Genomic DNA, 13276 nt, shown 5'->3' on the forward strand with positions numbered 1-13276 from the left:
AGTTGCTAATGGAAAAGCTTTTAACCTTCCTCGGCAGCGGGTGATCTTTGCCCATTTGTGTTAGCGTGTGACACGTGGAGCTGACTAAAGCTCCGTGCTGCAGAAAAACGCTGCTCCCCGCTCTGCAGCCAGCCCTGAGGTTATTGGCAAATTTAATAGGCAGCCCAAGGTGACTGGCACAGCAGCGGGGATAAATTGTTTGCTTCAAAAATTAAAGAGAATAGAAAGGACAAGTGTATTCCCTTGCTTCAGAGGCAAGGATGCTTAACTTGTGTTTCCCGACTGCACCGGTGGCTTTCCAGGAGCTGGGAGGCAGCAGAGGTGGTGCCAGAGCAGCGGGAGTGTGAGGCAGTGACAGATGTCAGGCCTGTGATACGGGTATCTGTGTACGTACAGAAATGAAAACAGAGAAAAGCCAAGGGCTTTGTTTTCAAGGTCTGAGGAATGCATCTCACCTGTCTCAGCTTTGAGACCTGCAGTTGCAGGGCTGAGCAGGGCTCCAGGCTCTGTCCCCCAGGACGCGGGCTGGGTGCCCGGACCAAAGGCCGTGTGGTGGGGTGCACCTGGTGAGGGGCAGCGCACCCCGCTCCCCCCGCTGCTCCCACACTCACCCCTCACTATTGCAGACGTTTTCTCTCCGTGCCCAGCCCCTGGCTGCTGTCAGGGCTCTGGCCAGGAGGCTGACGGGCCCCTCGGGTCTCTGCAGGTACCGCCTGGTGCCGGGGCAGCTGCCAGCAGCGGTGCAGGGCTGGTGCTGGTCTCTCCCTGGACTCAGCCATTTGTACGAGCGCATCATTTTCCTGGCCATTCCACGCAGTTGCTGCATTTAAACCAGATGAACTCTATGTAGAAATTATAATAATCCCTAGCTATGGCATTTCTCTCTGTCCTTCACTCGCAGGGTGACAATTTGTCCTGTAATGATGGAACAGATGGGGGGGAAATATTAGGAAAATTAGATCAAATCGTGGTATAATGCCATGAGATGACTCAGTTCTATTACGGTGTAGTCTTACAAAAACAGGATGTTGAACAAAATGTACTTTTATAGAAAAGGATTTTTAATGTTGTTATTTCTTCCTAAAAGCTGAACCAACACTCTGCTGATCTATACACGTGTATGATGTTGCATTTCTTTGTTTGGGCTCATGGTATCCTCAACGACTTGGTGGGAGGATACTGACAAAGGGATGATAGTGGAATGGCCCCACCAGTGCCAGCATTTGTGTGCTGGACACTGTCTGGGATGAAGGTCAGCGAGGACAGCCCAGAGCACCATACCCAGCTTCTCCCCCTGCTTCCCCAGGCCCCGTGCAGGAGCTGCTCACAGCCATGCTGCTGCCTGGTGCCGCGGGCTCCAGCCTGGCCCCTTATGAGCGGCAGCCACCTGGGGAGCCTTGTAAATTCGGGCAGTTTTGGGTACGAGGTTAACTAGGGCAGCAGCATGGCTGTGAGCAGCCGGACACCCCCATGTCGGTGTTGTGGCAGGGCAGGTTTCATGGCATGGCACCCAGCCTACGGTTTGTGCCACGGCCAAAGCCAAGCAGGCTGTCAGCTCCCTGCTGTCCTCGGCCATCGCAGGGAAAAGCCTTCGCAGGGGGGCACGGAGCTGTGCTGGGTCATCTGCCCGCTGCTGGAGCCCCGCGCCTGCTGCGAGCCCGAGCCCCGGCCCAGGCAGGCCCTGGCCGAGCGGGGCTGTGACGTGGCCGTGGTGCCTCCTGCGAAACGCTTCCCTCCCCGCCTGGAGTGAGCAGAGAGCCTGCAATGAGCCCTTGTCAGGTGTGCTGCTGTGCTAATAACGCTGCTCGCGTTGCTGCGCTTTGTTGCTTTGTGTTTTTGAAGCCTACAGCACTTTGTTCATGGCTAATATGAAAAGCAGGCAGCTTCCGCAGCACTCGGGGAGAGAGACGCAACTCTTCGGAAGAAGATAAAGAGCTTCTGCAAATATTTATGCACAGAAAATCGATCAAACTGTAATGCGTCTCGTTTAAAAAACAATTGTGTGTATTTGTGTGGTTGTAGCTCCTGCAGCTGGCGTGAGAAGGAAAAGCTGTTTATCTGTCGCAGGTGGATGGGTGGAGAAATTGCCCACCAAAACACTCACCCAGAGGCAGCGCCAGGGACAAGAAGGGACAGTTCCTGTGCCACGGGGCAGCGATGCCACCTGGTCCTCAGCCCACCAGGAAAGCACTCGGTGCTGCAGGAGCACAGGCTTCTGCTGGTGCCTGTGATGGAGACACCTGGGGGCGTTGGCAGGATTTTATTTAATGCTCTCAATCAGCTGCTGGGGCTGTTGAGAAACAGGTGCCTGCATCCTCTGGGGCCTGAGCCTGTCCTGGCAGCCGGGTGCTGCCGCAGGGGCTTGGAGTTTGCCTCGTCCTCCTGCTGGCTGCTGCTGCTCCCTGCCTGCCCCTGAGCACCTCAGGTAGGGGCCTCTGGCTCTGGGGTTTCTGTGCTGGAGGGGACGGCTGTGTCCTGCGGTTTTACCTGAGCACTGTGACTGCTGTCTGAAATCAAGATGGCTTAACTCTAGATTTTGTGTGAGGTTTATAAACAAGCTTCGCTTTCCTTCCCTGTGTTCAGCTTTTCCCTTTGTAACACCTCAGAAAAAAAGACTTTAAAGACTAAAAACTGGTCTGATAAGCTGTCATGTAATAGCTGTGTTGCTCCTGAGTTGGTGTGCTACAATAAAACAAAGGGCTAGAATAAATCTCATTAACAAGTAAGCATAATGTATGTTGTTCTGAAAGCCCCATAAAATCTCTGCTACCTGTCAGCAACGAGGCTGTAACTGCTTTTCTCCACAGGTACTGCGGAGACCCACAAGTTGCCCTTTACTGTGAGGAAATGTAAAGCAAAGGCAGTAATTAATAATAACCCAGCGTGATGGGAAGTGTTCTGCTAGGCAGGAAATTGTGTTTAAATACAGATGAGCTCTTTCTGTTGTAGCAGCTGAGCCTGAGCCTCCAGGAGAGTGCTGCAACTGTATTCAGAAGCACAACAGCAAATTGCTGACAACTTTATATATATACAGATATACACACACATATATGTATATATATAATCGTGGGTTTTATTTAGTTATCCAAATTTTTCTTTAGTCTTTGACCTGATCAAGTATGTCTATTGTTATTGCAAACAACCTGGCCACCAGCTTCTCTCCCTGTATAAGGAGAGGAAAGTGGGCTCGTGCCCGGGCTGGAGGAGCACCTTGGGGGTGCTGGGCGGGGGGCTCGGGCTGTCACCAGTGGGTGTCTGTGCCAGGTCCTGCTCCTGGGGGGCTTCACAAGTGTTTGGTGGCTGGGGTTTGCTCACTGCATTGCCATCGTCCTTCTGAGCAGACGTGCCCCAGTAGGAAGGAAAAAGCCACCGACACCAAACCAGCCGATGGCCGGCTGCTGCCAGCTCAGCCCTTTGGCTCTGCGCAGCGCCCTGCCCTGCCCACAGCCCGGTCCTTCGTGTCAGGGTCCCGTCACCCTTGCTGTGCCACTCGGGTTTGGTAGTGCTGCAGATGCTGCCTGCCACAAATCTGCCCCAAAGCTGTCCCCTGGCTCCTGGTGGTGCTGGAGCGGCCGTGGGGTGATGGGGTGGAGAGGGCAGAGCCGGGCGCTCCCCGTCCCGCTGCTCAGGGTGGCTCAGTCCATGGGGACGCTTGCTCTGGGGCAGAGCGAGCATCTCACCTCTCGTCTTCTTCCTGTCGGGTGAATAAATCACTCCATGGCAATTACTTCTGCCAGGAGCCTAACATCTCTTTAGAGAGAGGGAAGTAAAAATAGAAAGAGGAAGGAAATTAACGTTTGGGGAACGTGATGCAACATCTAGATTCTCAGTACTTTTCTTTGCTTCTAAATCCAAGGAAGGATAAAAAATGTAACTGTGCTTAAATATGAATTAAAGGCTGGTGCTGGAACTGCAGGCTTTGGACACGAGGGAGATCTCTCAGAAGCTGTGCTGCCAGTTCCCCTGCTGGTGCCGCTTCCTGCCTGCAGCATCCCTCCCCGGCTGCCTGCAGCCTCCCCGCAGCGAGGGAGCCGTCCTCTGCCTCTGTGCCAGAGGGGGGCTGAAGCAGGGTGCTGGGCTGCAGGGCTGGCAGAGGAGCCCAGGTGTAGGACGGGACGGTGCAACACGGGCATCCCTGCAGTTGTTTGTGTGATCAGCTTAACCTCTGATCCCCAAAGCTGCTTCCTACAGAGGCTGATGTGTTTTGTGTTGCAATACATGTTTAGATTTATGGCAGTAAGCACAATAACTTTACCCTTCATTATATGTCTTGGGAAAATGCTTTTACTCCGACATCTGGGCTCAGGACCAGCTGCTCCGTTCTGCTGCTCCCCTGCAGCGGGCTCCTGCTTGGTGCGAGCTCCTCGTGGCCGCTGTTTTCCTCGTGCTTGTAAGATCAACGCAGAAGCTTCCAGGGTGTTTATGCTTGAGTTAGGGTTGATGCAGAGCTCTCAGAGATAAATGCTCCCCTTGGTCTGCCTGACAGAGCTCGCATAACATCAAGTCATGCAGCCTGACTTTTAACATGAGAAACCAATGTTTTTTTCCTCAATCAACCTTGCCAGGTGTGTTATTTTTAAAATACATGAGCACATAAGAGCCAATGGTTATATCTAAAAATCCACATGCATCCAGTCTCAGTGACTTTCTGCAGCCATCAGGTCTCTTTTTTTAATGTGATAAATGAGATATCTGGTTGCTGTTCAGTCCCTGCAGTGCTCAGAGCCCCGCTGCCCCTCAGCAGGAGCTCCTGAGGAGGCTGGGGCTGACAGCGTGGCATTTCTGCAGTCGGACAGAGCTGGGGAAGGAGTGGGGGTGAGGGGTCTGGCAGGGCGTGCTCCTGGCCCGTCCCGCAGGAGCAGTGGGCTGGCTGCGTCTGCAGCTTTACTGGGCTCAGCCCCCTGGGTCTGGGACTGTGACATCTCGGCTGTGTTTGGCTGCTCCAGGAGCAGGCTTCCTGAGCACAGCACCAGCCCAAAGCCACCTTTCGTATTTTGAGATGTCCCCGAGCCTGTTTTTCACTCACAGTACAAGTCAGTCCTTCCCCTCTGGTGTTCACCTTTATATGGTGCAAATATCTGGGAAATTCCACGCTGTATGCTGACCTACTTTAAGCAGTTTTTTTTAAAGTACCGGGAAAAGAGCCAGAAAGTGAAGTCTTAATTTTTTTTTTTTTTTTTTGAGGTTGCTCATTAGCTTCTGCTGTTCCCTACAAGATGCAAAGCAGGCGTTAGGGTCGCAGCTGCAGCCTTGCTCCCCAGGTGAGCCCAGAGCGTGGTGCAGCTCCTGGGGGGGCTGTTGTATGCCCGGGGCTTTGAAATTGGCTCGTCCTTCCTCAGCTGGGGCAGCCTGTACCTACTGAGCTGCAGGACGCAGGAATAGTTGGTCAGTTTTTCTGAGAGGAGCTGAAATTACAAGGATGCAGTTTTTATACCTAGAGAATCCCAGGGCTAGCTGAGAAATATTCCTGAGCATATGTGGAATCCAAGATCAGCCCTGTGTGTTGCTGGGAGGGGGGTACATTTGTGTACCAGATCCCTGTACCTACAAGTCCATCACTTTATTAATAGGTCTGGTACAGAGTTTGAAGTGGGGAAAAAAAGCATGTTCCTGGCTTCTCAAAAGCAAAACTTTTTGGGAAAAAGCTTAAACCTTTTCTATCTGCAGTGGCCTCCTCTGTGAAGGTCATGGGAGAGCCTGGATGGGAAGGACCCGCTGGGGGGCTCAGGTCCCCAGGTCTTGGCAAATCCCTCAGTGAAGAGGAAGAGGTGTTTGGGTAATGCCCTTAACATGCCATAGCTGTTGGATAAACCTGGGAATGGTTTATTGTGGAATTTCTGTGTTTTCAGTCTCACCTTTGCTTTGCTTTGCTATGGAGAAATCACGTTCCAGCTCCTGCTGGAGGAGTTGCAATCTTCCCATCCTTTATGGTGGGCAAAGGACAGAGGTGCTCCAGCTTCTAACAGCGGGGAAGTGTTGACTCAAATCCTTTTCTTTCCACTTAAAGTTCCAGAGGGGACCGCACTTCCCCGTTCCTCCCCAGACTGCAGCAGCATCAGCTTCACGCAGCCCTACCAGGTCTTCCACCTGCTGATTTTAAAGCAGCCTCTGGTAACGAGTCCCAGCTCCTAATTAGTGCCTTACCAAAGGAACTGTCTGCGTGGTGGTGTTGGGGTGGTGCTGAGGGCTGTGCCGTGCGGGGATGCCTGGCCCAAGGCAGGCAGCAGGAGCCCGCTCGTGGCTGCTGTCCTCGCTGTTTGCTGAAGCCTCTCTGAGCACGCTTAAGGCACAGGCACGCCGGCTCATAGTCAAAATGATTTTTTCCTGGGTACACTTTGTTTTACTTTAAAAGGAAAGGCAAGAGTTGTGCTGAACTTTGCAACTAACCTGAGTTGTTTTCTGCAGCCATCTTTGAATAGCGCTGGGAACACAAATGAGCACTGGGTAGGAGGTTGCCGCGCTGTAGTTCCAATTAGAGTGCCTTCTGCTCAGGTTCACGGGCTGCAGGTAATTCGTACAAAGTGCTGGCAGTACTCTGGATGCTTGCGCTTGATGGGGAGAGAAAAGGAGGTCGGTGTTCACCTGAAATATGCCTGCTATTAGCTGCACTTCTTGGTGTTTCTGCAAGGCATAATTTAAAAACAATTTTTTTTCTGAATTGCACCATCTGGAGGAGGAAAAAAATCAATAACGTATTTACATGAGGCTCAGTGGCTCTGCCTACCGCTCTCACATCAGTGGGTGCACCTCCTATTGCTCTGCCACTCTCCGGTTATGGATCCGGGCACTGTGCTCTGCCGGGGCATGGGGCTTGCGGTCCCTGTCCCTGGGTGGGGGTGCGTGGGCACTAGGCTCTGCTGCACCGCCTGCCAGGGCTGGCGGTCACTATTTGGGCTTTCTTTTGTCTGGAGGAAAAAAAAAATAAATGATTGAGAACTTCTACTTCCAATTATGTTGGTAGAAGGAGCACCTCCTGCCTAATGAGATGAGACCCAGGCCCGATGACGTTAGCTGCTGGGGGAGAGGGCTAAATCCTGATCTGGTGGCAATGAAGTGCGCTTGTCCGTGGCTTTTTGTCACTCCAGAGATCAGGAGCACGGACAGCACACTTCTCTGATTTTATTGATGAGTTGATCCCCAACTGCTTGTTGTCTGCTGCCTTTGTTAGCTGGAGGAGGCTGCAGGATTTGCTGGATGATTTCAAATGCTCTTTTTTTAGGTGTCACCGAAATAACATGTTTGCTCTGTTGTTTGGATCTCGGTTTTACTGGAACTGTAGATAAACCAAAGGTGAACAAAGAAAGCTTTGCCTTTTGCTATGTCCCAGCGTGGTCTCTAACATGCAGCTGGCAAAACGTTAAGTGTGAAACCTACAGCCAGAATTATCTGCCTGGGAGCGAGTCTCCAAGCCGTAAAGTTGGTGGTGAATTGCATCTTAAAAGAAAGCTGGGCTCAACTACTGTTACAAGTGGCCAAAATAGCTTATTCTAGAAATAAATTGTTGATAAAAAATCTTCTACAGTGATTTTTTTTTTTGTGTGTGCATGGCACTCCATCTAAATACATTAGAAATTATTGGTGTTTTGTACTGCTAGTGAGGAGGAAAATGCAGCTGCTCCCTTTCCAAGTGGATTCCTTCCCTTGGCTCAAAGAGAACTTTGGGGTTAGCTCTCTGCTGCTGTACTTTGTGACCAGGATAAAATTTCAGCCTGCTGTTGGGGAACGGGGCTGTGCCCGCTGCTGAGAGGCTGCCCGCAGCTGGAGCTGCGCTGGGGTGGCAGCGAGCACTGGTCCCATCCCTTCTCTTGGCTGCCCGCAGAGACAAACGCAGGGGGCCAGTTAACAGGGGACAAACGGGCTCAGGGACAAGTAACAGGATAAGCCCCTGATGCTGGATCAACAATTAGGGGATTTTCTCCAGCGCGCTCTTGCTTGGAGCAGCACCTCGGTGCCGCTGCTGCTCTCTGCTCCCCTCCTTCCAGGCAGAGCCGGCTGCAGGTGAGGGCAGGACAGTGCTGGGCAGCTGGCTCCTGGTGGATTAGGCTGTAATTTGGGGGCTTTCATCTCTATAACCAGGGGAAAACAAAACTTTGTAATTTGGAGCAGACTTCTTTTCTTTTCTTTCCTTTTTTTTTTTCTTTCTTTTCTTGCTATTTCATCTTATGTTTCTTTTGCACTTGTTGCTGCTTTAGACTGTAATGAACTCTTTATTTCTTTTTCTTTTAAGAAAAATTCCCATCACTTTGAAATTATTATTTTTTTTTTTCTTTATTGGAAGATTTCTCTTCTTAATACCACTGACCGAGGGCCCAGAAGATCATGAATTAAATAGTAATTCTTCTGTCTTCGCTTCCCCATTTTCCTTCTATAAAATCCCTTCCTAATGACCAGTGATCGCAGCTTAGCCTGTAAGAACAGGCTCTGTAAAGGCGAGCCCGTGAGCTGGGGGTTACTTCCAGCAGTAGCAGGTGATCGTTCAAAATCCCATTAAGCATGCAATTTCAGAGTGAGCTCGAAATGTGTGAGCAAAGAGCGAGTATCGGGTAAATGCTCCTTTGTTTCACTTGCAGGGAAGTGTTCCCAAGAAAGAGCTACCTGCTCTGTTTGGTGTTACCTGTGATGATCAACTGATTGAATTTCATTGACCAGGTTAATATTGAGCCCTTGTGCAATTACTGGGAAAGAACAGAATGTGATTTCTTTTTGCCTTGCTTTTGTGATGTGGAAAGGAAGGTTTATATTTCAAATGGTCTTTTAATTTGTGCAAGCAGTCTCTTGAAAAAGACTTATTTAATTTAGGCCAGGTTAGGAAAGCAATTCTTGAGGTCATTCTTAAAGTAAGGCTTTGTTATACCCCTCCACCCCCCTCTTTAATGCAGAGCTGCAGGAGGCTGTTAATCTTCATTACAGAATAAGCCTGAATTAAGGCTGCATGGGCTCTGCAGCCGGAACGCTTTTACCTGTGTAGTGCACGGAGCAGCATCGGAACGGCTGCTGGCAACACGGGTTTTGTCCTTGTTCTTTGCTTCATGTCTGTTCAAAGTCTGATGGACCTCTTACAGGTCCAGGTCTGCGTTAAAAATCAGAATAATCCCTGCCTTTATGGCTCTCATGCTGCAAAATGGTTGATGGGAAGTCTGTAAACAGTTCGGGCTCCTCGTGGGGCAGGGATCTGCCGCGTGGGGCAGGGGGGACTAAGCAGCATGATGGGGAAGGAGTTCCTAAAAGTCCTGGTCCTGGTTACTTCTAGCTCATGTGCCTTTCTGAAAAGGGTCTCAAATGGGATCAGAAATCATGTATTTTGGCATTAAATTTAACTGTTGAGTTCACGTAAAATTTTGGAAGTCTAAGATCAATAAAAATGTCTTTCTGTGCTGAATCTGCCTCGTATTAAAAATAATAACAAGCTTGGCAATGGAAAACTAATATTAAAATGCCTTGTTTTGACACTTCTGACAGTATTTAATGAAATGTTGTCAATTGGTTATTTAAGAGCTTTTAATACAGTAACGTCTTCCAGCGGAAAGCAGGTTTGGTGTAAACTTTCTGTAAATGTTTTCAATTAGCAGGGCTGGCACAGAGGCAGAAAATGCCTTTTCATGCATGGGCATATGGAAGCTGGGGATGGTGCTAAATCCCAGCAGCCGTGTCAGCACCCGCTCCGTCTAACCAAGAGGAAAACCTTTTCGTTTCCTCTCCATAGGAAGCGAATAGTCAGTGGCTTTTTGCACCTATTAAGTGAACACAAAGCATTAATCGTAATACGTCCACACAAATAAAAGCTGTCCAGCTGCCTTTGTGACCTGTCCTGCACCTCGGTGGCTCTGGGATGGCTTCCTGCCCAGACAGCCTTGTCCCCAGCCCCTGCCCACACGGCCAGCAGAATGCCACGGTCCCTATCTGCTGCCGGAGGGGGGCCAAAGGCTGACTTTTAAAACCTTGCTGCTCTGCTCCACACCTTGTGCTTGTGGCACAGCTCTCAGTGCTGTGAGTGCCCTGCTGCTGCTTCAGGCCCTGCTGTGCGTGGGGGGACGTGTCCCAGAGGTGGCTGCAGCAGGGCGAGGGCAGGCTGCGGTGCTGCGTGGCCCCCATCAGCATGGGACATCCCTGCCGGGGCTGCAGGGCAGGAGCCTCTCTCTGCGTTGTGTCAGCCTTTGCCCATTATTTCCACAAACCCATCCTATCGCTTCTGTGCAGTTTATCTGTGTTTGGTGTTAAAAGGATCGCCATCTGTTAGTTTAACTTCTTGCTTGTCACTTCATTTCATGCCTCCTTATTCCTGCATTATGAGAAACAGCAATCAGCCAATTCCCTGGTTACGTCCTCTGACGCTCACGGTTTGATGTAGCTGCATCATAGCTGTCCTTCCGCAGTCCCTGTGGGCCAGGGGATCCTGGGCTTCGTTAAGCTGTCACTGGAGCTTTTCTGCTATTTGGTTCACTGTTGTCAGCAGTCTGCACCTCTCCTTCCTGCTGGAACTGTACTCAGAAGCAGCAGCCAGAAAAAAACAAAAACAAAAAAAGCCAGCAGTTAACAATATCAATTAATCTTTTTTTTAAGCTACTAGCATGTGCACAGGAACACACACGTGAGCTCAGGAGGTAGTTGTGGTGTATGGGTTTTTTCACTCTTAATTTCTTCCCTGTGACCTGTGCCTGATCCCTCAGAAGCAGGGTGTAAGATGTTTGGTTAGATGGTGGCATGACTTCTGACTCTGCACAGATCAGAGCATGTGGGCTCTGGCTGTGCTCATGAACTCCTGGTGTGGTTATGTCAAGCTGGCAATAAGGAGCTGGGGGCAGCAAGCCAGGTGTTGTCTTGTTGGGCAGTTAATACACATGTCATCATACTGACCAGGTAACACTTCCCCAGCCCCTGTCTGTGCGATGCTGTGCGGCTGCCTGCATGCAGCACGTCTCCAGCTGCATCGCTGCTGCTGCCGAGGGGCAGGGCTGCCCCTTGGGTGGCGGGGGAAGGAGGCTTCATTGGATCCATCTGGCAAGAAGGGATGCATCTTTGTTAGAAAATGATCCTAAATGCAGAAGAACTGCAGATGGTCAAATGCTACCCTTGGCCTTGTGTCCTGTGACTCTTATGGAGCTTCCCTATAATGGAGGTTGGGAAACAAAACTGTGCAGGGTGAGATGATCCTGCCCCAAAGCCCGTGGAGTCTGATCTCTTGGCAGCACGCTTCCAGGCCTGTGTATGGGGTTTAAAAACACCAGCGCCGGATAGTGGGTTAGCTGAACCCTGCTCTGATGGGCAGGGGATGTGGTGGGTGGTTGGGGGAGGCAGCACCCGCTGGGATGTGGGCTGGCTCCGTTCTCACCTCCCTGTGCTCAGCCTGGTGCTTGCTCCTCTTTTGGAATGTCAGGATCTGGTGCAGGGAATAAAACATGCCTCTTGTGTTACCGGGTGGAAACCTGCCGTAGTGATGAATATCTCTTCAATAAAAATAAATCAAGAAGCCAGAGCCTGCATTTTTCCGTATGGCGTAGAACGCAGCCTGTGTGTGTGGTGCACAGCAGGGTCTGTCTCCGGCATGCCATCGCTCCCCTTGCGGCACGAAGTATGAGCCGTGTTCTCCACAGAGTTCTCGTGTGGCATTTGGAGCTGTTTTACCTGCATTGAAACATCTCTCGGACAGGAGTCTACAGTCCAAGTGTGCCCTGAAGATGTGTAGGATTAGAGCGAGCCTCCTTCCCAAGCCGCTGGGTGCCTTCTGTGGAGCACCACCAAGGCAGCGGGTGGTTGAGGTGGTCGGCTGCTGCAGCTGGGCTCCTGCTGTGCTGCAGGCGTTGGTAACTGCGTGGTTGCTTTGTGCTGAATTTGAAACAAACCAGTCACGCTGCTGGGTGCGTGTTTCCTGCTACAGGATTTGCAGATGAACAAAATGGTGTTTTTGCAGTTACAGTTTGTGCTGCCAAGATAGCCAGCTCATAGGATGTTAGCCTTGCAAATTGTAGCTCACAGATCTGACGCATCAGCGTGCAGGCTGGGGACACAGAAAATGGTGAAAACTGCTGCCTTGCTGCTCGTGTCATGGTAAGGCCTGGGTCTGTTGTGTCCTGCTGCAAGGAGCCAGCTGTTCCCGAGCCTCAGGGCACTGCCTGGTAGTTCCTGGCTTTGGTGATTGGAGACCGAGTGTCTCTGAAAGTCTCCAACTTTGGTTGTTGCCAAAGTACCTCGGAAGTTCTTCAGAGCTCTGCTGCAGGTCACTAGAGATGAGACTTCCTCCAGGCACGAGATCACCTTGGTCCTGAAGTCAGAGGTGATGCAGACATCTCAGTTTTTGGGAGGGAACAAAGCCCAAGAAATACAATGCAATGTTGAAAACCAAGCTTTCTGAATGGTATATTTGGATTATAAAACTTAGGAACTGGTGAAGATTTTTCTGCCACTTCCAGCAAGTGCTCAGGTTTCCTGTTGCTCAGATTCCTGAACTGGCAAGAGCTGTCTGCAGCTGCTGGCACCGGGGGCTGCAGGCACCTCCAGCTCCTCCCTCATCCACCCGATTCCTGAGATCACTTGGGATGGGAAGGCAAAGCCTCTGTACCGCAGCTGCTTTCCTTTGCCCATGTACTGCTCAGAAGAGGCAGGTAGGGGGTTAATTCAATACCAAGTGAAAATTGTTTCCCCCCGTTTAGAATGCAAGTGCCTAATGAAAACGTATTAATCGTTCTGCCAGAGCGGAACGCAGTGTTTAGCGGAGTAAGCAGCAGTCGGGTCACTTCAGATCAATCTTCCCCTGATTTCTGTGTTAACCTGAAGCCGCAGGCAAGCCGGGCAGAGCTGTGCTGCCGGGGGGCTGCTGGCCCTGTGCTGTGCCTGGCTGTGGGGATGTGCCCCGGCAGGGCGAGCACGGGAGCGGGTGGTGAGAGCTGGCACAGGGACACGGGGCTGTGCCGGTGTCCTCGGAGCTGTGCAGAGAAAGGCCTGCTCTCTGGATGCCATCTGCACTGCACAAATTGATATGCCTCTGAGAATATGTCAGCAGCTTTCGAGAATGTGTTTTTGAGGCAAGATGCCAGTTGTTTAGATGGAGAAAATCAGGGGGGTATCTCTTCATTTCAATTAGGCAGCCTGCATATTAGCATTTTCCCAGTAGAAATTGGGCTCGTTTCCTCCTTGGAAGCCAATCTTGGTTCCTTCTGTTATTGTTTACTGTTTTAGATGTGCATTTCTTCCTGCCTGCAGAACCTGCTGCAGATACGGGTCTCCTCATCTCTCTCCTCCTGGGCACAGACAAGAGGAAGGCCTGGGGGCTGCATTCATC

General features: G+C 51.0%; 1 long non-coding RNA gene across 1 annotated transcript in view; it reads left to right on the top strand.

The window, feature by feature from the left end:
* The first annotated feature begins 2135 nt into the window (after positions 1–2135).
* LOC137864331 (uncharacterized) overlaps positions 2136–13276 on the top strand; it is an 83277-nt gene continuing 72136 nt past the window's right edge. Inside the window, exon 1 of the long non-coding RNA XR_011101424.1 lies at positions 2136–2425. This is a non-coding gene — a long non-coding RNA (uncharacterized lncRNA). The remainder of the gene's footprint in view (positions 2426–13276) is intronic.

Source organism: Anas acuta, chromosome 14 (assembly GCF_963932015.1).
Source record: "Anas acuta chromosome 14, bAnaAcu1.1, whole genome shotgun sequence".
NCBI lineage: Eukaryota > Metazoa > Chordata > Aves > Anseriformes > Anatidae > Anas > Anas acuta.